A 26878-nucleotide genomic window follows, 5' to 3' on the forward strand; every position below is an offset into this window, starting at 1 on the left:
TAAAATCTGGCTAAAGGTACTAGTATTATTACCACTGGTATTGGTCCTAGAGCTTGAAGGACCAAGCAGGTTGAAATTTTGGTACTGCAGATTATTTTCCTGACCTGTGATCATATGGTTTGAACTCTTGAGGGAGGCAGTGAAGCTATCATTGAATTTGTGTTGAACAGAGCTCCTATGATTCCAAATTTTGAGTCAGTTCCAGTTGAGACTTTTCATAGTTTATGGCTATCCCTAGATGAGACCATGTCTGGAGAGCCTAATCTCTTGCCCTTATTAACTGATGCCTGGTTGGGGTGGTAATGCACCAGTTGTCTCGATATGGAAAAACCCAGAATCCTTGCAGTCTCATGTGATCTGCTACTATTGTCATACATTTGGTGAACACCCTGGGGGTTATTGTGAGACCAAAGAGCAGAACTCTGAATTGGTAATGACTGGCTCCCAGCCGGAAGCATAAGCGTTTTTTGGATCATCTGTTTATCTTTATGTGATACTATGCATCCTGAAGGTCTATTGAGCACATCCAGTAGTCCTTGCCCAAAAAAGGGAGAATGGACTGAACTGTGACCACCCAAAATTTGGTACGTAGTACTAACTTGTTCAAGTTGCTGAGATCCAAAATTGGTCTCCAGCCCCCTGTTTTCTCTGGCACTAAAAAGAATCTCGAGTAAGTTCTGGATTTAATCTGGTCTGATGGGCCCTCTTGGATGACTCTTTTTTTTCTAGCAGCTTTGGTACTTGAAGTGCTGCTTGTATTTCTGACTGGTGTAACATCAGGGATTCTCTTTAAGAAAGGAGGTGGAAGGGAAAAGGGTATTATATAACCTCTGGAAATAATCCACTGCACCCAAGTATCTTTTGTTATGTCTAGCCAGGCTCTCTGGTGCAGGGATAAATGATCCCTGATTGTCTCCAGTGGGGGACAATTGGGCTTCCTTTCAGGAGTGCTTGTAAGGTTTGTCAAAGAAAATCTCTGGACCATTGGTTCTGTGGGCCACCTCAGTCATGTGGGCAGCGTTGACCATTGGAATTCCCCCCTCTGCCTCTGGGAGAATTTCCTCCACATATGTCCTGGAAAGGACGCAAGGATTTCTTGAATCACATCTTCCAACCACGTCACTGAATCCTAGAAAAGGATCTCTGAGGGGGTCAAAAATGTATGCCCCATGGCAGACAGGGTCTCTCCATCCTTCTCACATGTGGATAATGTGTCCTTCACTTAGGGGCCAAACAAAGACATGCCATCAAAAGGAGTACTGACACACAAAGTTTTGAAGGGCTCCACAAAACACATAAGTGCATCCAGGCGTGTCTCCTGATGGAAATGCCTGAACCCACTGCTCTTGAGGTTCCTTCGGCTATGTTCAAAATGGGCCTCATGGATGAATTCGAAATAGACTGCAGTATAGCCAACTGAGAAGCCACAGATGATTGTACCTCTGCAGGCATGGATCCCGAGAGTGTATTTGACAGTCCATTAATCAAATTCCTCTGCAACCTAGTAAAGTGTGCCAAATAATTCAGCAACCTTAAGGCAAAGGTCGCTGAGACATAGACACATTTCCCAATCCTGTCCATCATCCTAGACTCCCTGTTAGGGGGATAAACAGTGGGATTCCCCTCTGTGAGGTCCTTCTTGGTGGCCACTGCCATGACCATGGCATCAACGGGGACCCCTTTAACCCAAAACTCTCTCCTCAAAGGTGGTGCCATAATCTCATCCAGACTAAAGGGTATAGGTTTAACTGTGTTGGGGTCCTTCCACACCCACTGAGAGAATAACTCAAGAAGCTCGTCGGCAGGCAGAGTGACCTATGAGGTAGAAGGGCCAGTACTGAAAGCCCTCAGGAATACCAGCTCCTTCGATGAAGGGTTGCTGGGCATCCAACCACCTCCCTGATTTAGGATCTTTAGAATGTCCCTAACTTAGACATTTTCAGGAGGTGATAGTGGGGATGCTTCACCTTCATCAAAGTCCATATCTTCCATGACCAACTCCTCTGGGGAGTCCAAGTGCTTTCTCTTACATAGTTTCTTCCTAGAAGACATCAATGTAGAAGGCTGAAGATCCAAGGGAGTTTGATCCATCCATTCTACCAAGGAAGACAAAACCCTCTTCAAAGCCTCAAAGACAGACTGCCTCAGAGAAAGAGCAGACCTCAGATCTGAAAAAAAAAAGTATGTCTTACCATAACATTCCATCTGTGCTGTCAAACTTCACTAAACCTTAACAGTGGGTTCAGTTGCGAACGTCGGAACTGACTTGGCCATATCTTCCAGCTCGTGCTCTCCAAACTCTCGACCCAGCCCTACCCATGACCGAGTTTGCTCAATAAGTAGTATATAGAAAACAAAAAATATGGTCAAATATAGAAAATATACAGACCGAGGTCATATATGAGTCCTTAAAGGGAAACTAGCTGAGGGCTAATCCGGTCTACTAAAAGTCTCAGGATGGGGTAAGGTGGGTGGGTGGGGATGTCAGTCAAGGATTGGTGAAGATCGACAAAACAGATGGAATGTTATGGCAAGACATAACTTCTTTATCTGATGTTGTCAATCTTCACCCAATCCTTGACAGTGGAACAGAATCCCCAGCTACTTTAGCCTTGGGAGGTCTCACAGAAGTATATTTCTAAGCACCACAGAGCCAATTGATGCTCGTCCCCGCAAGACCTGATCAAATTTGTAATGAGTGATAAAGGTATGCTGAGAAGACCATGTGGCTGCTGCACAGATATTGTCTACAGAAGCTCTGGCATGAAAAACTGCTGATGTCACCACAGCTCTTGTTGAATGGGCTTGAACTGGTTTGGGAATTTGAAGTCCTTTAGAGTGATAGATAAACATGATGCAGTCTCTGAGCCATTTAGCTAAAGTAACCTTTAGCTAAAGTAACCTTAGCAACTGGATTACCCATATGGAGGGAAGAGAATGCTACAAATAACTGATCCAATTTTTTAAATTTCTTAGTTCTGTGAAGATAAAAATGCAGTTGTCTGTGCACATCTAGTAAATGAATGGCATATTCTCCTTTGTTAGAAAAATTAGGGAAAAAGACTGGTAATTGTAGTAACTGATTAATGTTGGTTTTGGAGATAACTTTTGGTAAAAAAGATGGATTTGTTCTGACTGCGACTATATCTTTATGAAAAATTAGGTAGGGTGATTTGCATAATAGGGTATGCAGCTCAGAAACCCTTCTTGCAGAAGTAATAGCTACCAAAAGTAACGCCTTCCAGGATAAATATTTCAAGTCAAAAGTTGCTGATGGTTCAAAAGGGGGTCTTAGTAAGAGCTTGAAGAACAATAGTTAGATCTGAAATGGGAGCTGGTTCTTTAAATGGGGGTTTTAGTATCAGGAGTCCCTTTAAGAAAGCTTTACAAAGCTTGTGAGACATTAGAGAAAAGTCATTCAAGCCTGAATGGAAATTTGAAATTGCAGCCAGATGAACTTTTATCATAGATGCAGAGAAACCAGATTGGGAAAGTGTATTTAGAAAATCCAGAATTTCATGAATGGGACTGGTATAAGGGTCCAGTCCTTTATTCAAGGCCCATCTAGTAAATTTCTACCACATGCTTTGATACAGTTTTCTAGTAGAAGGCTTGTGATGAACAATAATAATACATTGGAAAGAAGAAGAAAGGAAAGGATGCCTGGCAATCATGGGAATTGGAGAAGCCACACAATGAGCTTGAGATGTTGCAGATTCAGATGAACCATGTCCTCTGGGTGAGTTAGCAGATCTGGAACTGGGTCCAAAATCCATGGTTTCCTATTAGATGAGGCAAAAGGAGGGGAAACCAAACTTGTCAAGGCCAGAAGGGGGCAATGAGGATTACTGAATTCTCCATCTTTTTGGCTTTCTTTAGGAATTTTGATATGACAGGAGTTGGGGGAAAGGCATATAGCAGACCGGAAGGCCAATCGTGGAGAACAGCATATCTGGATGACTCCCCTGGAGGGGGGATTAGGGCAAAGTAACTTCTCCAATTGTTCAGGGGAGATGCAAAGAGGTTGCAGCAAAGTTGGACCCAATGGTGAAAAATCTTGTTTGTAACTACAGGATTGAGAGACCACTCATGAGGCATGAGAATAGTCCTGTTCAATTTGTCCGCTATCACAATGAAACTTCCCAGAATGTGCATTGCTATCAGAAAGCGGTTGGAAAAAATCAGCCATTGCCAAACTCTGAGTGCTTCTTGACATACTGGGTACGATTTGCTTCTCCCTTGTTTGTTTATATACCAGACTACCAACATGTTGTCAGTTTGAATTGCTACTGTCCTGAGAGGAAGGGCATCTTGGAATGCTTGTAATGCTAACAGCACTGCCCTCATTTCCAGAATATTGATGTGCAAGTTGGCCTCCAATTGGGACCACATGCCTTGGACTGTCTTTCCCAGATAATGACCCCCCCCCCATCTGGGAAGTAGCCATGGTCACTATGGCTTGTTGCTGAGGAAGAATGAATGGTTGGCCCAAGAGAATCTAGTCGGAGTGTAGCCACTGTTTGAGATTCTGTTTGCAATGGCTGGTAATCAAAACTAGATGAGACATTGGTTGATGTATCATAGACCATTGGGATGCCAGTACCCACTGCAGGATTCACATATGAAACCTCGCTAGAGGAACCAGAGTGATTAATACAGCCACAGAGCCTAAGGTTTGAAGAACAAGTTTTGTTGGAACCCTTTGGTTCTGAAGAATTTGCCTGACTTTGACTCTGATGTGTTGTAGTCTTTCTGGAGGGAGAGACACAATCCCTGAGACAGTATCTAAATGAGCACCAACGAAATCCAGTTGGTGAGAAGGTTAAAGGCTGGCCTTTTTGAAATTTATTGTTATGCCTATAGATGTACAAATATTTATGGTGTAGTCCCTTGCCTGTTCTAAAAGATGCCTGGTGGTAGTGGTGAGGAACCAGTCATCGAGATATGGAAAGACTCAAAAACCTTGCAGTCTGAGATGAGCTGCAACCACTGCCATGCATTTGGTGAACACCCTGGGGGCTGTGGGGAGACCAAAGGGCAATGCTCTGAATTGGAAATGACTGGTTCATAGCTGGAAATGCAGAAACCTTCTGGAGCTTTTTCCCACTTTTATGTGATAAGAAGCATCTTGGAGGTATATAGAGCACATCCATCCTTTTTCCAAGAACAGAAGTATAGAATGAACCGAGACCATCCAGAATGTGGTTTGCTGAACTGCCTTATTGAACTCACTGAGATCCAAAATGGGTCTCCAGTCCCCTGTTTTTTTAGGCACCAAAACGAATCCTGAGTAAACCCTAGATCCTGTTTGGTCTGGTAGGACTTTTTGGATGACTCTTTTTTTTTCAGCAGTTTTTGAATTTCTAAGACTGCTGCTTCCCTTTGATTAGGTGTAACATTCAGGAGTTTTTTTCTGGTGTTTGGGACTTACAAATAGTGTAATTTTGTAACCTCTGGCTATTATTCCCCTGCACCCATTTGTCCGAAGTTATCAATTGCCAGGCATGTAGGTGCAGGGATAGACTGGCTCCAGAGGAAGGCAATTGGGTCCCCATTCAGGGATGTTGATAGGAAGTTCCAGATAGAGATTCTCTGGACCTCTGATTTTACAGTCTATTTCTGCCTCTAGGGCAGCATTTTCCGTTGCTTCCCCCCCTCTGTCCCGGGGAAGTCTTTGCCTCATGAGTCTTGGAAATGCCCTTTGGATTTTTTAAACCATAGTCTCCCACTCCTTTGATTCCTAGAATAAGATCTCTGAGGAGGGGAGAAATGTATGCCTACAGCAGATAGGGTCTTACCATCTTTCTCACATCTGGCTAGGGTGTCTTTTACCTTGAGGGCCAAAAATGGTGGATCCGTCAAAAGGAGCATTGATGAATGATGCTTTAAATGGTTCCACAAAGTCACACATGCACATCCAGGAATGTAATCTAATGGCTATGCCTGAACCTGCTGCCCTGGTCATCCCTTCAGCTGCATGCACAATGAGTCTCTTGGACAAATTGGAGATAGCATCAAGGGCTGCAAGCTGACAGGAACCTTTGTCATGGACCCCTTCAGCCACTACTCCTGAGAGAGTATTTGAAAGCTCTTTAATCAAATCTCTGTGTAATCTTGTGAAGTGTGCCATATAATTCAAGGACCTTAGAGCAAAGGTCATGGAAGCATAAAATGCTTCCCAAATCTCCCAAATCTATCCAAAGTCCTAGATTCCTTGTTAGGAGGAAGTCAGACTCCATTCAGCGAGTTCCTTTTTGGTGGCAGCTGCTATCACTATGGCATCAACAGGAATCCCTTTAGACCAATGTGGTTCATCTTTGGGGGCCGATAATATCCAGTCAGGTCTCTTGCATATTGGTTCTATGGAGTCAGGCATCTTCTACACCTGCTGAGTGATCAGTTTAACAGGATCCTCAGCAGGCCGGAGAGATCCAAGAAGTAGAGGGCTGGGCATGAAAAACCTCAAGGTATACTGATTCCTCAGAGGAAGGCTGAATGGAGGACCAGCCACCCCTCTCTTTCAGGATTTCTAGGATGTCCCCGAAGGAAATATCATCAGGAGGTGACCTGGAGGAACCTTTCCCCTCATCAAAATCAGTATCCTCAGTGTAGGATTCTTCTGGGGAGTCCAGGTGCTTCCTCTTGCACTTCCTCTTTGAAAGGATTTCCTTGGGAGGATGATCCGAGGAATTGTCTGAAGAGGAGACCACTAAAGTGGGAGTCACCTGGGACTTTTATGCCCTCTGTCCTGGGAGTGAGACTGATGGTAGCTCAGGTGAAGAGGAAGTAGAAATCTGTCCAGACAGGGATGGAAAAGACTGAGAATCCCCAATGGACAATGCCTTCTCCATAATCTGGAAGCCCCCCCCCATAGAGGGGGTGGGAGCCCGGAACTGAAATAGACTCCTTCAGAACCAGGGTCACACGACGCACCAAGGAGACTGCCTCCAGAACAGAATCCTAGGTCGATACTACAAGGGCCAAGGCACCGAGAGACATAGACTGTTCCAAAGGAACCAAAAAGGCACCATGCATCTCGGACCCGACCAGAGAGTCTCAACCCCGGGAGGTTTCTTGTGCCAAAAGCTCGGAGCTACTCAAGGCAGTTCTCGAAACCGGAGATGAAGATGTTACCGGAACCAAGTCAGTCAAAACCAGGAGAGTCTGTAGCAAAGGCTCCAAAGGCTCAGCAAGAGTTGAAGGAGGAGTGTATGTCATTACCACAATCAACAGAACAAGCTGGAGGGACAGGTTCATAACCCAGAGACTACCCATGCTATGGAATAGACTTCCCATACATGTTAAATAGAGCACCTCACTGGCCCTCTTCAAGAGAAATCTTGATGAGTGGATGGGAAATAGAAAATTCACCCCAGGGATCACTCCAGTAGCTCTACTCAACAGATGCACTGAGAACTAAGGTTGGGTGGCATGATGCCAGGGTAATCCTATGGGCTAGGCTTGTACAGGCTCCAGGGCTATTAGCCTAGTACACACCTATGAACCTATGAGGGAGTCATAGGATGAACAGTTTTGATGCAGGTTTGACTCGGAACAGAGGACAATCCCCTCACCACCAGTAGCTGATCCAACAGTCTCATAATATCTGCCTCTGACAGACTCTTAGTAGATCAAACAGATGCAGTGGAAGGAGATCTAGGGGGTCTCACTTCCATAAACAGAGTGTCTTTAAACGGATCCACAGATGGGGAGTAGGACATTCCTGAGAGCTCACGCAGCCTCGATTGCTTTGGTACCGATGTATCAGTAGGTACCGAGGAAGAGTCTGTCACCTCCAAAGCCAGTTTAGTAGACGCAGTCAGATTCTCTGGTACCAATGACCTCTTTGGTACCGAGGAAGATTTAGCTATTTTTCTATACAGTTCTGAGGATTTTGGAACCGAAAAAGCCTTTTCTTTGAATCAGGAAAAGAAGAAGTAGATGAAGGACTAGTTTTCTCCCTGGACTCAGAGATGGTCTCATTGAATCCAGATTTAAGAAGAGCTTTCAAAATGAGTTAATTTTTTCTCTCTGTTAAAGCACGGATAAAAAACTCATGACAAATCACCCAATTTTCCTGTAATTTAATCTTTCCAAGACAGTACCACACGGGGTATGCCCGTCTGAGTTGGGCATTTTACCATCACATTTTTTACACCTCTTGAATCCGGAGGTGCCCTTAAAAGGTTTCAAAGGAGAAAGTTTCTCTTGCTGATCCGCCATAATCACAAGGATAAAAGGAAAGAAGTTTTGTTTTTTAAAGTAGAAAGAGAGAGGGGGGGGGGAATTACCAGCGATGATATTTAAGAATGCTTTTAAAGGTATTTAAAAGGAGTAACAACAATGGTATTGGACAGTCTACCAACAGCAGAATAAAGGCAAGAAAAAGAAAACTGGTTACAGTAAGAAGGAGAGGAGCAGGTAGAAGTACTGAGAATTACAAGAATTATAAAGAATAATAAGAGAGAAAAGGCAATTATAAAAATTAGAAAATACTTACAATAGGGCGGCCACGGTGGGTGGTGTGGTGGTTAGCTTTGCTCACAAAGAAGAGGTTCGTCGGTTCGATCCGGGCTGGGGTGCCCTCTTCTGGAGTCTGCATGTCCCTCCTGTGGTCGGCGTGGGTTTCCTCTCTGGTGCTCGGTTCCTCCCACATCCCAAAGACATGCTGCAGGTTTGGATTGGACACTCTAATTGCCCCAGGGTGTGTGGAGTGTGCCTTCTGTGGGAAGGTTAGGCGGGCTGGCAACTCGACACCATAAAACTCCCTCATCCATTCATGGACACAAGGTGATCCACTGTGGCGACCCCTAACCGGGAAAAGCTGAAAGAAGAAGAAGAAGAAGAAAATACTTACAATAACTAAGCCAAAGGTCAAGAGAATGAACACGTCTGGTCTGCGAAGTGGCAAAAGCGATCTTAGGTAATCTTTGTGAGGAGCATTATGGGTAGTGCCTGGCTCAAGAATTTGGAGAGCGTGAGCTGGAAGATATGGCCAAATCGGTTCTGAGGTTCGGAACCAAACTCACTGTTAAGGATTGGGTGAAGACTGACAACATCAGATGACAAGCTTTTGGACTGCTGTCCTCCTCCGCTCCCAAAGCAATCTCCCTGAGGTAGAAGCCACAGTTGAGCTATCCAGTGCAGAGGCCCTACGGTGCAGAGACAGCTCCAATAACTTTGTAGTTAACTCCAACACCTCAGATCTGATAGGGAAGCTTTCACTCCAACAGCTCTCAGGAACCAACTGAACTGGATCACTCAAAGTAAGTTTCAGATCGGAAGTTACTGATATCTTCAGATCCAAGCCAGACAGAACCAGATAGCTTGGATCCAGGGACTTGAGATAGTTGAAGGAATCAGAGGAAGAACTTGTAGTGGAGGTGTGGTTGAAGAACAGACCTCCTGACCCAAAGAGGTTGGAGCCGGTAAAACACCCATCTGATTCTGCTTTGAGAGGATCTTCTGCACCACTCTTTCCACATCTTCCTCCATCTAACTTCTGGAAGAATGAGTGGAAAGAATAAAGGGGACCTGGGTCAGTGATGCTCCAAGAAAGATGAGGACACTCTTGAGGGCACCAGATCCACTGATGGTGAGTATCTTGTTCTGGGTAGGTGAATAACACTTGAACTGGTAGGGCTGGTATAGTCAGATCCTATAGCTTTTTGTCAGATCCCAAGAAGTTGAGTCCATCATTTTTCTTTTCAGATCAGAGGGTGAGGTTGGATCCATCTTGGCTCTTTTCTTGGATGGCTCCGAAACCATGGAAAATATAGAAGGTTTTGAAGAAGACGTTTTCAGTTGTTTAGTTTTGGGAGATTGATCTCCAGTTATAGCCTCTCCAAAGGCAGAAGGTAATAAGCATTTTAAAATAAGCTTGTTTTTCTATTCTACAAGCATCCTGGGTTTGAATCCATGGCATATGGAACAATCTTCCTGAAGATGTAAGGGCCCCAGATAGTACACACACATAGTGTAGACATCAAACATGGGAAGTTTGTGCCCACACTTAATGCATTTTTAAACCCATCTGGGCCTTTTTCTGCCATAGCAAAAAACTTTTTAAAAAAAGCCAAAATTTAAGAAAGAATAGATTTTTTTTAATCAGGAGAGAGAGAAGAAATACAAAAACTACCAGCAATGGTATTAAAAAGAGACTACTACTAAGTGTAGAAAGAAAGTAAATAAAACACTTGACCTAGCCCAGTTCAGCTTCATCAAGGGCAGATCTTGCCTGTTGAACCTGGTTGACTTTTTTCAGACGGTCACCAAGGCACTGGATGAGGGAAAGTCAGAACATACAGCTTACCTTGACTTGGCCAAAGCCCTTGACACAATCCCCCATTTGGGCATCATCAAAAGGATAACAGAACTTTTTGTAAATCCCTTTCTCATCAAGTGGGTGTCCAACTGGCTCAATGATAGGACCCACAAAGTCAAAATAGGTACCACTACCTCCAACAGCAGACCTGTCACTAGTGGTGTCCCCCAGGGATCTGTCCTGGGACCCCTACTGTTTGGCATCTACTTCTCAGAGGTCTAGACAAAGACAAAAGGCCTGTGGCTGACCAAGTTTACGGACAACTGTAAGTTGAGTATTGTCATTCACTCCCCAGATGATGTTAACATACTTCAAGAGGGTCTCACAGCAATAAATGACTGGTGCCAAAGTCATGGCCTTAAGTTAATTGCAAAAAATGTATTATCTTACCATTCGGCAAAAACACAACCCCTACTGATTACCACATTAGCAGCAATCCCCTAAGCACACAACCTGTGGTGAGAGGCCTGGGTACACAAGTTGATAACAATCTCACATTTAACCATCATGTAGCGGCAGTGGTCAGAAAAGCATTTTACTTAGTTCATCTCATAAGTAAAGGGATTGCATCCAGAAAAAAGGAGGTTTTTACCTCTCTGTACTCCTCCCTCATTATAGTTTCATAGTTTAGTACTAGGCTATCTGCCCTGGGGCATTTGTAAGCCTAGCCATAGTGATGTGGCTTTCACCACCCCATAAAATGGTACAAAATGCACAGAATAGATTTAGAATACTGTGCCTCTGTCTAGTAGTGACACAGTGAAGGTCCCCTTATATAATAGAATTAGTTTACTGTGCCCCTGTCTAGTAGTGACACAGATGTGACCCCTGGGGTAAACTTACGATCTCCCATCCACTCATCAAGATTTCTCTTGAAGAGGGTCAGTGAGGGGCTCTGCCTAACATGAACTGGGATCTTGTTCCAGAGCATGGGAAGCCTCTGGGTTATGAATCTATCCCTCCAGCATGTCCTATTCATACTTGTGCCAAGGTTTAAGTCTTTAGCTCTCGTGAGTCTGATGGATTTGGATTTTTTAAGGTGGAGCATGTCCATCAGTTCCTGACTGGACATGGCCTTGTACGTCAGGCAGAGATCACCTCTGAGCAGGCGGTATGCTACTGAATAGAGCTGGAGTTTCTTTAGTCTGGCAGAATAAGACATATGTTGGAGACCCTTGATCCTCTTGGTGAGGTACTTTTGTGGTCTCTCCAGCTGTTGCAAATGCCGGGTGAGGTACATACCAAATGGGGCATTGTACTCAATCATGGGTCTGATGAGGGAGGAGTATAGGGGTACAATGACATCCTTGGATCTGGATGTGAATCCCTTCATGATAAGGTGTGCAAGGTAGAATGTTTTTCTAACCACTTTGGCAACGTGGGTGTCAAATGAGAGGTCACTGTCTACTTGGGTCCCTAGGTCTCTGATTACTTTTTCTGTACTCAGTGGGTTGCTGTCTATGTGATAATTTGTGGGTACTTTGTTTTTCCCAAAGGGGATGACTATACATTTTTTGGCATTTAGTTTAAGGCCATGACTCCGGCACCAGTTGTCCATTTCTGTGAGGCCTTTTTGTAGGATGTATGTGTCCGCTGGTGTATTGACTATGGCACCTAGTTTGCAGTCATCTGCGAACTTTGTCAGCCACAACCCTCCCATGTTTGCTTTAACATCTGAGAAATAAATGCCGAACAAGAGGGGTCCCAGGACAGATCCCTGTGGGGACACCACTTGTGACTGGCTTTGAGTCTGACATTGCTCCAGCGATTTTAACTTTATGGGTTCTGTCCTTTAGCCAGTTTGCAACCCATCTAGTGACATAAGGGTTTACATTTAAGCTGTTGAGCTTATCTATGATGCCTGAGTGGGGTATTGTGTCGAAGGCCTTAGCCAAGTCCAGGTAGGCTGTATGGACTGCTATGCCCTCATCAATGGCTCTAGTGACTGTTTCGAAAAAGTCAACCAGGTTCAAAAGGCAGGATCTGCCCTTTACAAAGCCGAACTGGGTGGGGTCAAGTGTCTGTAGGTCCCCAATGTCTCTGTTTATGAGTTCCATAATGATTCTTTCCACAGCTTTGCAGACCAGGCTGGTTAAGCTTATGGGGCGGTAGATCCCAGGGTCTGTAGAGGTACCCCCTTTGTGGAGTGGGACCACTGTTGCTGTACGCCACTGTTCAGGTACATATCCTGTAGTAAGGCTAAGGTTAAATAGCATTTTTATGTGCGGGTTTAGCTCCTCATGGAGTTCACGTAGCACGCAACCCGGGATATCGTCAGGTTCCATTGATGCTGTGTTTTTAGCTTTGCTGAGGGCGGCTCTCACCTGGACATCTGAGATGACAGGAAGATTACATTCAGCTGGGATAAGTATTTCTTCTTTTGGGGGTGAGGGAGGGGAGAAATTTGCACTGAACCTGTCAGCCAGAACGTTGGCAATATCTGTGGGTTCAGTGTATTTTTTGTTGTTGTGAATTAACTCTGAGCATATCTGAGGGTTTCTGCCCAGGTTTCTAACATAGCTGAAGAAGGCTTTGTGTTTATCTTTAGTGTCCTTAGCGATTTTTCTCTCAAAGTTGGCCTTAGATGTTTTTATGAGAGAACGTAGTTTTCTGCTAGTGTTGATCAGAGATGTCTTCCCTTTATGGGATTTTGCTCTGTCGTGCAGTAGCTTCCTTCTTTTGTTATACAATTTGTTTATGGCTGAGGTCCACCAGATGGGACGCTTGCCTTTGGTGGAGAGGGACTTGGATTTATTTGGGATTGTATGATCCATGCATTCTTGGAGATGTCCATAGAAAGCATTTGTGAAGGATTCAGCATTGTGGGATGTGGTATCCACTGGCCCAGTGGGCTTAAAGGATACCATCTCAGTCTTAAGAAGAGTGAAGTCTGCTTTTGAGAAGTTTTTCACTGTGGTCTTTTGTGCTGAGGGTGGAGGTGGGATATGTATATCCAGGGTGATTAGTTTGTGGTCAGATCTCACTAGTGAGGGGTATACCTCCGGTGTGGAGCATTTTGTCCCCATGTTTGTGATGATCAGGTCTAGTATATTATCTCCCTAGTGGGAGAGGTGACTAGTTGTTCCAGTGCATTTGAATTTATGAATTCCAGGAACCTTTGGGCTAGGGTGTTAGGGCTAGAATAATGTACCCAATCTATGTTAGGGTAGTTGAAGTCTCCCAGTATGATGGTATTTTGTGATACATTCATATCCTCCAATGTCTTCAGGAAGGCTGAGTGGGTTTCCTGAGATTGGGAGGGTGGTCTGTAACATGCTACCAGTTGTATAGCAGTTTTGCCTATGGTTAGTTTCACCTGTATGGTCTCCGATGTTTCATGTGTTGCTACTAACCTGGAGGTGTGGGTGTCCTTGATGAATATGGACACTCCCCCTCCCTTTGTGGTTCGGCTGGGTTTTGGGGCCGAAAAGCATGATACGAGATATAGCCTGGTAGTGCTGGGGTGCTCTCAGGAGCCTTGAACCAGGTTTCAGTTACTGCACAGACGTCGATGTTCTCCATACTGAGGAGTGCATCAAGTGCCTGCATCTTGAGATTTAGACTACTGAAGTTGAGCAGCATTACCCTTAGTTTTTTTCCATTTTTGTTATCTAAGGAGGTGGGTTTGTCTTTTGAGCCTTGCCTAAAAAAGGCACTATGGGGGTGGCAAGAGCCTTAGCCAATATCCGGAAGCCCAGTGGTGACAGGTGCAAGCCGTCCCTTGCGAAGCAGAGTGGCTTGTCCAACATGTCATCCCAGGCAGACAGACATTGGATCCCCTTACAATGACACCAGTACTTGAGCCAATTATTAAAGCTGATCATCTTGTCTTTGTATTGTGGCATCATTCTTGGTGAGGGCAAGATGCTGCTCAGGGTCAGGGTCATACCAGCCTGGGCTACATAATCAGAGAGCTCCTCTATGTCTCTTTTCATGTAGTCCAGGGAGGTATATCTCAGGTCATTCACGCCAGCATGGACAATGACTGAGTCATATTTGTACTTGCTTTGGAGTGACCTGAGTGCGTGTGTTATGTGGCGGATCCTAGCTCCCAATAGGCAGCTCACAGTCACCCTCTCCTTGTTCAGCCTGGTAAGCAGGACATCAGTGTGTCTGACTATAGAGTCACCTATTACTAGTGTATCAGGCATGGTGTTTGGCCTTAAGGGCTGTGATTGATTGATTGACACATTGATTTATTGAAGTATGTGTTGCATGTGTTTTGTTTTGAGGTGGTGGATTTTTGGATGTCTGCTTTGGGAGCCTCTGTTGTTTTGGTAAGTTTTTTATTAGAGCCTCCGAGTATGTCTTTGTGTTTTTATGTGTTTGGTTTGCAGTTGTGGTAGGTCTATGTGGGACTGGGTTTGCTGTGTGTGTGGTTACCATCTCCTCCTGTCTGGTCATGCCAGCCCTGAGCTGAGAGAGTTCAGCCTCCAGTTTGGCTATATAGTTGCATCTCTCACATGTATTTGTGTTTGTTGGGAGGAGGAGAGGGTTGTCTGTGTACATGAGACAATTGTAGCATTGTCTCAAGATACCCAGATTAACCAGCTGAACTGGAGAGGACGCCAGTACTCTACCACTCAACATGCTAGAACAGTGTAAAGGAGTGCTGTGCCTTTAAGGGAAGTGGATATTCTCAGGGGTGGTAGGTGGATGTAGTGCTTACTTAGTATGAGAGTGCTTACTTAGTAGAGAAGTTTTGAGAACAAGTGCTAGGTTTATAATATAGCGAGTAGTCTGATTATACTAAGAGTAGAGCTTCCTTAAGGGAAAATTTGAAGAGCAGACTTGGCGGAGCCAGAAGAAGTTTAACCTTGTTTAAGCTATCGCACAACCGCAAAAGCCATGCAAACGCGGATTTTAAACAGGGAACTTCAAAAGAGCTAGAAATGGTCCAAAACAACCAATTACTACAGCTCTTGTGCTGAGGTCACTTCCTACAGGGAAGGCCAACAATAATTGAGTACAATGCCCCATTTGGTATGTACCTCTCCAAACACCTGCACCAACTGGAAAGGCCACAGAAATACCTCATAAAGAGAATCCATGGCCTCCAACACCTATCCTATGTTGACAGGCTCAAATCATATCACTCTCCTCTGTATCATACAGATTGCTCAGAGGTGATCTGTGTCTGGTCAACAAGGCAATCTCAGATTCTGCTCTACTAGAGATGCTCCATATCTGTAAGTCTAAATCCTCACGTAGTACCCAATCAAAAAGCTTAGATCTAATATGTGACATTAACAAAATCTGCTGGAGAGACAGGCTTGTCTCCCAGAGGCTACCCCATCTCTGGAATGCACTCCCGATACACGCCAAAGTTCGTCACTGACCCTCTTCAAGCTCAACCTTGATGAGTGGATGGGCAACCACAAATTTGTCCCAGGGGTTCCTCCTTTGTCCCTCATTGACAGGGGCAACAGGTGCTGATTAAGGTTTCTTTTTTGAGGATAAACTCTTGGCTAGGCTTCTAAAGGCTCCAGAGCCATTAGCCTAGTACTCTCCTGTGATCCTATGCTAACATTAGTATTTAAGAGATACATACTGTATGATAGTTCAAAACAGGGGAAGAAATACTAACAATAGTATTTTGAAAAGTACTAACTGTACAATCTGGTAAGGGATAGGAAAATCTTTAAGAATTTAAGAGCAATTAGGCAAATATCATTATAATTTTCAAATCTAGATAACACTTATATGACAAGTGCTCAAGAGCTATGATCAACCACATCTTTCGTGTAAAGTGGCAAACAAGATCTGAGGTAACAGGATTGGTGCATTATGGGTAAGGAAGAAGCTTGAGAGTTTTTAGTTGCCACAAGCTTTAACAATGGCTGAGTCATATCCGAGGAATCAGATCCGAACCCATCAGTTAAGGACAGAATGAAAATTGACATCAGATCCTTAGTTCAGCTGTATTTTTTGTCTCCACCAAAGCAATTCCCTTTTTATAAAGTTAAGAGTTGCAATTTGATATGCCAAAGAATGCAAATGCTGGGTCTGTGTGTTTTGTAGAAACCACTTATCTTTCTCTTTGTAATCTGGCAAGAGTTATCATGAGAATCTAAGAAGTCATGAACTCTACTAGCCTGAAAAATTCTCTTGCAGAAGTATGAAATTGATTGGGAAAGCTCAGGAAAATTTCCACATAAAGACCTAACTTATCTTGTTTTAAAAAGCCCCATAGAAGAGAAGAATCTATAAGGCATCCCAGAAATGCAATCCTCTGACACACAGTCAAGGATAATTCTGTAATATTTATCTGGAAGCCCAGATTGCTCAAAAGAAGGATAATCCATGTTAATGCATCTTGACATCTGGATAAAAACTCTGTAAAGATAAGCAAGTCATCTAAATAAGGAAAGATGTGAATGCCAGTCTTCTATAAGCTATGGCTGGGACTAGACATTTTATAAATACCCTTGGATCTGTAGATAAACCAAAGGGTAATGCAGAGAACTGATAGTGTGACCCAGAAATAGAGAATCTTAAAAATTTTCTAAAGCCTATGGCTATGGGAATATGGTACAGTCATCGTTTAGGTCTAGAGTTACCAAGTAACTTGTGACAAATAAGAGCTAACAGGTTTTATAAGTTCAGCATTTTGAACTTTGTTACTTTCACACAGAGGTTTAGAAATTAAAGATCTAGTATTGGTCTCCAACAGACCTCTTTCTTTGTCTCCAGTAACATACTGGAATAGAAGCCTTTGACTCGAGTTAAAGGCACTGGTTCTATGACTCCCTGGGTATTTAAAGACTTAAGAATGTAATTTGGTCTGGCGGTTGGGAAGGTATTCCCCTGAAAGGAGGTTTCTGTATACAATACCACCTGTAGCCCTCTTACACCAGTTTTAACACCCAGGAGTCCAAAATACTTTTTTGCCAAAGGGGAATGTGAAGGAACCGTTCTGGGGACAGATGTGAAGAGAGATAAGATGGTAAGGAATGCTGGCATTGTCTTTCTGTACTGTTGGACTGTCCCTTTTTCTGAAAAGAGCCATGTTTTTTTTTTACTGTTGTTATCCTCGGTTATCCTACAGTCATCTCTCTCTATCTCTGTTTTTTTTTTGTTTCTATTGAGGTACATGAAATATTTAGAAACTCCTTGAATTAATTTCCCTCTTTCATCATATTACATTAAATATCTTAGAAACTCCTTGAATTAATTTCACTTTTTCATCATATTCATAGGTTCATAAGTGAGTACTAGGCTAATGGCCCTGGAGCCTTTACAAGCCTTGCCCATAGAAGTGCCCTGGCATCGTGTCACCAGAAGTTAGTTCCCAGTGCCTCTTTCAAGTACAGCCACTGGAGTGATCCCTGAGGTGAACTTTCTATTACCCATCCACTTATCAAGATTTCTCTTGAAGAGGGTCAATGAGGTGCTCTGCTTGACAAGTATGCGAAGTATATTCCAGAGCATGGGCAGTCTCTGGGTGAGGGACCTGTCCCTCCAGCATGTTCTGTTGATTGTGGTAATGAGGTTGAGATCTCTGGAGTGTGTGATGTGGAGGAATTGGGATTTTTTTAGATGCAGCATTTCTAACAGAGCTAGATCAGACACGGCTTTGTAAGTCAAGCAGAGATTGCCTCTAAGTAGGCAATATGAGACGGAGAATAGCTGGAGTCTTTTGAGTCTGTCTATGTAGGACATGTGTTTAATGCATAGGATCCTCTTCATGAGGTACTTCTGTGGCCTCTCCAGCTGTTGCAGGTGACTAGTGAGGTACATGCCAAATGATTGGTCTAATGACAGAAGAGTAGACAGAGAGAGAGAGAGAGAGAGACAATGACGTCTTTCTTCCTGGATGCAAAACCCTTGGTAATGGGATGTGCCACATAAAAGGACTTTCTGACCACAGTGGCAATGTGGTGGTCAAAGGACAGATTGCTGTCAACCTGTATCCCCAGATCTCTTATAACGCCTTCAGTGTTCAGTGGGCTTCCATCGATGTGGTAGTTAGTGGGAACTGAGTTTTTACCAAAGGGGATGATGATGCATTTTTTGGTGTTAAGCTTAAGGCCATGGTTTTGACACCAGTCATTGGTCTTAGTGAGGCCTTTCTGTAGGATGTATGCATTACTTGGGGAGTTAATAATGGCTCCCCGCTTGTAGTCATCTGCGAACTTGGTCAGCCAGAGTCCCTTTGTATTGGCCTGGACTTCTGAGAAGTAGATGCTGAACAGGAGAGGACCCAGGATCAATCCTTGTGGAATTCCACTTATGACTGACTTGGAGTTCGCTACTTTCACACTGTGTGTTCTATCTGTGAGACAATTTGCAATCCACCTAGTGATATAGGGGTTGATGCCAAGTTTGGTGAGTTCATCAATAATTCCCAAGTGAGGAATGGTATCAAAGGCCTCGGCCAGATCGAGGTAGGCTGTATGCACTGCCTTACCTGCATCCACAGCGCTGGTGACTGACTCAAAGAAGTCAACCAGGTTGAGCAGGCATGATCTCCCTTTCACAAAGCCAAACTGCGTGGGGTCCAGAGTTTGGAGATTTCCTATATCTTTGTTAATCAGGTCCATGATGATGCGCTCCATAGCTTTACATATGAGACTCATCAGGCTAATGTGGGTGATAATTCCCAGGGTCTGTAGTCGCTCCCCCTTTATGGAGAGGGATGACTGTAGCAGTGTGCAGTTCGGTAGGGACAAAGCCTGAGGTGAGGCTGTGACTGAACAGGGCACATATTTGTGGTGCCAGTTCACTTTGTAGTTCATGTAGAACACAGCCAGATATATTATTGGGTCCCATGGAAGCTGTATTCTTGGCCTTGGACAATGCATCTTTAACCTGGGCTTCAGTAATGGTGAGTGTCTGGCATTCTTCCTGTATTGTGATTGGTCCTGGCACTGAATCTGTCAGCCAGTTTGTTGGCAATATCTGTTGGCTCAGTATAGGAGGTACCATTATGCAGTAACTCAAAACAAATCTGGATATTGCCATGGAGGTTCTTGATATAACTATAAAAGGCTTTGTGATTGTTTTTAGTGTCTGTCACAATTCTGCCTTCATAGCTGGCTTTAGAGGATTTGATGAGGGATCTCAACTTTTTGTTGAGGCAAATAAGGGAGTTTTTCCAATCATGGGGCTTCAACATTTTCTGCAACAGCTTCTTTCTTCTGTTGTAGAGTTTATTAATGGCAGGCGACCACTAGATTGGCTTCCTTTTTTTTTGTTGGAGAGCGTCTTGGTTCTGTTGGGTATGGCTAGTTCCATGCATTTATGTACATGTTCGTACAGTGTATTGGTGTATGATTCAGCAGGCATGCAGCTATTTTTCATTGGCATGGGTGCTGTGAAGTTAGCCACCTCTGTTTTTACGAGTCCAAAGTCAGCTTTGGAGACGTTTTTCAAGGTGGTTACCTTTGCAGTGGGGGGTGGGGGGGTGAGATTTCGATTTCCATGGTGATTAGTTTATGGTTGGATCTGACCAGGGAGAGATTGACTATTGGTGTAGAGCAATGGTCGCCCATGTTAGTAATAACCAGGTCAAGGATGTTGCTTCCTCTACTGGGGGTCAGAATGAGATGGTCCAGGGCACTGGAATTGATGAATTCCAGGAAGTGTTGGGCCAGTGTATTGGTGCTTGAGAAGTTTTCCCAGTTGATGGAGGGGTAGTTGAAGTCTCCTAGTATGAGAGTGTTGGGTTGGACCTTGACAGATTCCAGGGTGCTTAGGAATGTGGAGTGAGAGTCTAGGGACATGGTTTGGGACCAATAGCAGGCTATAACCCAGATCACAGTCTTACCCAATGTTAATTGTATCTGAAGTATCTCAGATGCATTATGCTGGGCTACTAGTCTGGAGGTGTGCATATCCTTTATGAATATGGAGACACCACCACCTTTGGAGCTTCAGTCCCTGTTTTAGGGCCGAAAGGTGAGGAATTAGTTATAGCCTGGTAGCGCAGGGGTGCTTTCTGCTGCTTTAAACCAGGTCTCCATTACAGCACAAATGTTGATGTTCTCCATTTTGAGGAGTGCTTCAAGCAAGTGTATCTTGATATTTACACTTCTAGCGTTAAGCAGCATGACCCTCAGACTGCATTTATTTATAGATGTTATAGTGGTAATTTGGTCTTTGGAACACCGCCTAAAAAAGGCACTATAGGGGTGGCAACAGCCGTAGCCAGTGCCCAGAAACTCAGGGGTGACAGATGCAGGCCATTTCTGGAAAAGCATTGAGGTCTGTCAATCATGTCATCCCAAGCAGACAGATACTGGATCCCCTTAGAATGACACCAGAAACTTAGCAAATTGTTGAAGTCAATAATTTTTTGTTTGTACTGCAGTATCATTCTCGGTGATGGTAGGATACTGCTCATTGCTAGTGTCATACCTGCCTGGGCCACATAATCCGAGAGCTCCACCATGTCTCTTTTCATGTAGTCCAGGGTGGTGTGTCTCAGGTCATTCACACCCACATGGAAAATCACAGAGTCATGCATGTACTTGTTGTGGAATGACCTGAGTGTGTGTGTTACGTGTCAGATTCTGACACCTGATAGACAGCTGACTGTTACCTTCTCCTTATTCAACCTAGTGAGTGGGACATCTGTGTACCTCACTATTGAGTCACCTATGATTAGTGTATTGGGCAAGGTGTTTAGCCTTAGGAGCTTAGGTTGAGGGGCAGACTGTGGAAGTGAGCTATGTGTCTTGTGGTCTGTGCTGTGTTGTGGTGGTTGAGTGCATTTCTGTCTTGGAGGTCTCTGCTGTTTGGGTAAATTTCTATTGAGTGCCTCCGCGAAGGTGGGTGTGTGGTTTGTGTTTTTATGTGAGAGCTGTGATAGTGGGTGTTCTAGAGGGCTGTGTGTTCCATGTGGTGTGGTGCAGGTGTTGACCTTCTCCTCTTCACCTGCTAGCCCGGTCTTGGCTGGAGAGTGCATAGCTTCCAATTTCTTGATACAAATGCATCTCTCACAAGTCTGAGTGTTGGGAGGTAAGAGGAGAGGGTTGTCCTTGTATATGAGGCAGTTCTTACATTGCCTCAGAATGCCCAAGTGCACCAGGTTAATAGGAGAAAGTGCAGGGAACTGCCCTTTTATCATGCCAGGAGGGGTGGTCATAACTACTCAGTACTGGAGCTATTTCCGTGAAGAATGACTAGCGCTGATGGCTCTTAGGTGTGCTATAATAATTGCTACAAAAACCTGTTGAAGTGTAAAGTGATTACGCTATTTGAAGTGCAAGAGAGAAAGAACTAGCAAGATCTAAGGGAAAAACTGAAAAGCAGACTTTCTGGCACCAGTAATAGTTTACCTCAGCTCGGCGCCACTGAGCAGAGCTTAAACAAGTGCAAATCCGCACAAACGTGGGCTTTTAAACCAGAAAGTTGAAAGGGATGGAAAAACTGCCCAAACATTCAATAAACTACAATTTCTGGGCCAGAAACCACTCCTCTTGGGGTAGAGAGGCTACCTAGTGCTTACCACTCCCACTGATAAACTAGAAGGCTTCCCTCCAACACAGAAAGGCTTGGGGGCTCAGAAGCTTACAAACAGTCCTGGATACAGCAAATCTGTATCTGGACTAGACTAGTTACAAGAAAGGTGGGAAACAAGCTTAGAACTTTTTTTTCAGAAAAGTAGCTAAACAGCAGTAACAACAATTCAAATTCAGTGCAAGTTAGCACACTTGAGTGTGTAGCAATATTAAAGCAAATACAGTTAAAATAAATGCAATTAAATTAAAAAAATGATGAAAAACATAGTTGAGAACCCGGGTAGCAGAAGAGCCAAACAATACCTCTTTATCGCCCATGTTTTTAAATCCAGCCCACAGCAGTGGCATGATGTTTTTAAAGAAAATCTTACTGATTATATAAGCAAAAGATGCACAGAATGAGAGCAATAAGTGTCTTGCAGTCACCAGATAGTTTCCCACCACAGCTTGCTGGTCTGTAAATTTACTGCTAAGCCCAATTCTTAAACATAATGACACTAAGGTTGTGGCAGAAAGTATTTAGCTTTCATACCACCAATCTTTGTTTCAACCTTCCATTACAGCTAATCTATAAATGCTGTCAAGAAGGGAAAAAAAGCATTTTGCAATTAACTGAAAAAACATTGTGACAGGAAATGTTCATACGCAATATGAAGAGCTTAAGATGCCCTGATCATCAAGATTTTTTTTTCTTTATTATTTCATACTAATGGTGAACTTCGGATTTATATCTATAAGCTCTGTGCTAAAGTTGTGCATTACATAGCAGTTCTTCTTGTGATAAGATCTCTTGATTATATTATTTCAAAAGCCAGGAAGTAAGCCATGCCCTTAAAAAAAACATTCTTAAAATTATATTTGGTCTAAGTTGCAGAACACCACAGTTTCAGTTATCAAGTTCTGCAGTTACTCAAGCAACTAGGACAGAAGCAATCATCTTGATCCAAGCAGGATGGGGATAACAGTCTGCAAGCAGTGACAAAGACTCAAAGTCTGTATCTATTTAGATAATAGCTCTTAAAGCAACATATAATGGAGTTAACACTTTTATGCTTTAAGTGACTAAACTCTGTGTACTCTATTACCCTCAGTGTAATTAGTCACAGAGGGTAACTCTACAGAGATTAGGCACTGGGCAGTCTTGTATTTCGACAGTGGGTGAAGCTATGTCTGTTCACAGTATAGAAGTTGACATCTATTTTACCTGCGCACTGTATGAATAAGACAGCACAAAGTATTGTATGTACTAGGTTCTATTGTCACAATACAGAACAAGGCACAAAGCTGATGAATACTACAGATTCTTATCCACATGATTTTTGCAGATATGAGACTGTTGCATTTTTTTCATGAACTATATCGGCAACTGATAGATCCATTCAAAAAGCAAGATAAGCTACTTTCTTAGTGACTGACATGGCTATACTATAGTACAACTAAGATATTGCATAAGATGCATGCATTTCTGCAGTTACAATCCCATTTATATAACTCATTGATATTACGTTATTTGTATATTCTGATAATTATGTCTGTTGGTTTGTATATTATTATGCAAGCACAACTTCAATTTGTGTGAGATTATGACTCATTCGGTGGACATTTTTTATCAGAGTATTTTGCCCTAACAGAGTTCCTGCATTTGTTGACTGAATTTGCTGTCACTCAAGATTATATGTTGCCTTTTGCCACTAATATAATTTGCTTAATCTTTAACTTCTGTCATATATATTGTGTTTCATTTCAGACTTTGGGGCATAATCAATATAAAATGTTCATTGAAAAAAGGCCCATAATCAAGTGAATGGTTTTCACAGCAGCCTGTTAAAATTTAAGACAAAATATTATTAATCTGTTTGTGTCTTCAGAGTGTTTTGGACCATACTATAGGAAAAGAATGGCTATCTACCAGTGCCTGTGAACTGTAGAATGTCATTCAATACAATGTGACTTCTCTCTTATTCACTACATTCACTTGATGAGTTTTATACAACATTATTTAATTCTGCATGTTACTGCCTATTCACTGTTATAAATATCTCATTCAGATGCTCTTTTTCACATCTCCACTGTAAGATTTTAACACATTTCTATTAAAATCATTCAACTAATAATGGAAATTGTTATATTCAGTAATTAGTAAATGCCTAAGTCTCTCCACAAGTACAAGTATGACTCTGTCATTGTCCATGTTGGTGTGAATGACTTGAGACTTGCCTTTCTGGACTATATGAAGACAGACATGATTGAGCTCTCAGAGTATGTGTTCCAGGCAGGTATGGCCCTAGCCCTAAGCAGCATTCTACCTTCACCAAGAATGTTACCACAATGCCAACAAAAAATAATTGACTTCAAGAATTGGCTTGGTTTGTGGTGTCATTCAAAGGGGATCCAGTATCTGTCTGCCTGGGATGACATGGTGAGATGGCCTCCACCTGTCATCACTGGGATTCCGGATCCTGGCCAAGGCTCTCATCTCTCCCATTGTGCCTTTTAAGGCAATGTCCCAAAGACAAATCTTCCAACATAAAAGTTCTGTCAAAAAGCAAACTGAAGATCATGCTGCTAAATGCTAGGAGCCTTAACCTGAAATGCACTCACTGGAGGCTATCCTTCCACTGGAAGATGCTGATGTCTGTACTGTCATGGAAACCTGGTTCAGGGTTGCGGAGAGCACCCCTACCTTACCAGGCTATACCTCATTCCACATATTCCGACCCCAAAATGAGGTCAGGAAGACTGGGGGTGGTGGAGTCTCTATCTTCATTAAGGACAGGCACACCTCCAGACTGGTCTGCCAGCGTGATGCACTGGAACTACTCCAGGTGCAATTGACAGTTGGCAAGACACCTAAGTTATAGCCAGCTACAGACCTCCCTCCATGACTCAGGACACCCACTCCTCTTACCTGGATCTATTTGACTCCATCAAGGTACCCCTTAACACCCTGATCCCTGGCGACTTCAACTACCCCACCATACACTGGGTGAACTATGCCTGCATTAATGCACCCACTCAACGATTCTTTGACTTCATCACTTCTAATACACTAGACCAACTCATCTCATCCCCCACAAGGGGAGATAACATTCTGGACTTGGCCAATATGGGTGACCGCTGAACCACTACTATTGTTATGTTCTTCCTACTAGTGAAAACCTCCAAAGCTAATTATGAATCAAAACTAGCCTCCGAAACAAAGGAAACCACAAAGCCTTCTTCAGTTACATCAGAAATCTCCATGGCAAAGTCCAGGTTTGTTCCAAATTAGTACTTAACAATATCACTTACACTGATCCTGTTGACTTAGCCAGCCTGCAGCAAACTTCACCTACTGTCCTCCCAAAGGCCCTTTTCAACATCCCTGACTGTACTGCACCTCACATCTCCATAGATCAAGTGTTAAAGGCCCTATCCAAGGCAAAGAACACAGCTTCCATGGGACCTGATAGTATCCCAGGCTGTATTCTGCACCATCTCCAGCAAGAACTAGCTTCACTATTGAGCACCCTATTCAACCAAAGCTTAAGTATAGGCTTCATTCCAGCAGAGTGGAGAAATCCCATTGTCATCCCCTTGCACAAAGGTGGTGCCACTACTGACCCTGGAAACTGTTGCCCCATTAGCTTGACAAGCCTGATCTGTAAAGCCATGGAGTGTATTATTATGGATCTCATAAACAAGGACATAGGCAATCTCCAAGCACTTGACCCCACCCAGTCTGGATTCGTCAAGGGCAAATCTTGCCTGTTGAACCTGGTTGACTTCTTTGAGACTGTCACCAAGGCCTGGATAAGGGAAAGTCAGGACATACAGCTTACCTTGACTTGGCCAAGGCCTTTGACACAATCCCTCACTCAGGCATCATTGAAAAGCTAACACAACTTGGCCTAAATCTCTATCTCATCAGGTGGGTGACCAACTGGCTCACCGACAGGACCATCAAGTTCAAAATAGGCACCTCCACCTCCGATAACAGACCTGTCACTAGTGGAGTTCCCCAGGGATCTGTGTTTGGACCCTTGCTGTTTGGAATCTATTCTCAGAGGTCCAGGCAAAGACAAAAGACCTGTGGTTGACCAAGATTGCGGACAACTGTAAGTTGGGAGCTATCATTGACTCCCCAAATTATATTAACATACTGCAAGATGGCCTCACAGCAACTAATGACTGGTGCCAAAGTCATGGCCTCAAGCTAAACACAAAAAAAGTATTATCATACCATTCTGCAAAAACACAGACCCTACTGATTACCACATCAACAGCAACCCCCTGAACACATACCTGTGGTGAGAGACCTGGGTACTCAGGTTGATAACAATCTCACATTCTGCCATAATGTAGAGGCAGTGGTCAGAAAAGCCTTTTACTTGGTTCATCTCATAAGTAAAGGGAATGCATCCAGAAAAAAGGAGGTTATTACCTCACTATATTCCTCTCTCATTAGACCAATAATTAAGTATAACGCTCCATTTGGTCTGTACTTCTCCAAACATCTGCACCAACTGGAAAGGCCACAGAAATACCTCACAAAGATAATCCATGGCCTCCAGCACCTGTCCAAGGTGATCTGTGTCTCGCCCAAAAGGCAATCTCTGACTCTGCCCTACTAGAAATGCTCCATATCCATAAGTCTAACTCCTCGTGCATTACCCGCTAGGAAGGCCTGACTCTAATATGCAACATAAACAAAACTTGCTGGAGAGACAGGTTTGTCTCCCAGAGGCTGCCCCATCTCTGGAACAGACTTCCTATACACATTAAATAAAGTACCTCACTGACCATTATTTGTCCCAGGGGTTCCACTTGTGTCCCTCATTGGCAAGGACAATGAGTGCTGACTGATGTTTCTTTTCGGAGATAAACTCTTGGCTAGGCTTGTAAGGGCCCCAGGGCCATTAGCCTAGTAACCTCCTATTATACTAATGTTAATAAATCTTCAAATTTCACAAAAATGATGGTTGCTGTTATTACAAAAAAAAAAAACTCCTGTTTCAATCCTGCTGTGGTATATGTGTTCCTTCTTTTCACCCCTAAGGAAGATGGTAGATTTGGTCTTTCAACCTATGTGACTCCTGAAGACCTTGAT

The 26878-nt window shown here is 43.5% G+C and overlaps 1 protein-coding gene across 1 annotated transcript in view; it reads right to left on the bottom strand.

The window, feature by feature from the left end:
• LOC122798197 (tetratricopeptide repeat protein 21B-like) overlaps positions 1–26878 on the bottom strand; it is a 1733894-nt gene that overhangs the window by 122108 nt on the left and 1584908 nt on the right. The gene's annotated exons all lie outside the window — the stretch shown is intronic.

The sequence above is a fragment of the Protopterus annectens genome, chromosome 3.part1 (assembly GCF_019279795.1).
Source record: "Protopterus annectens isolate FY-2018-M chromosome 3.part1, PAN1.0, whole genome shotgun sequence".
In the NCBI taxonomy this organism is placed as follows: domain Eukaryota; kingdom Metazoa; phylum Chordata; order Ceratodontiformes; family Protopteridae; genus Protopterus; species Protopterus annectens.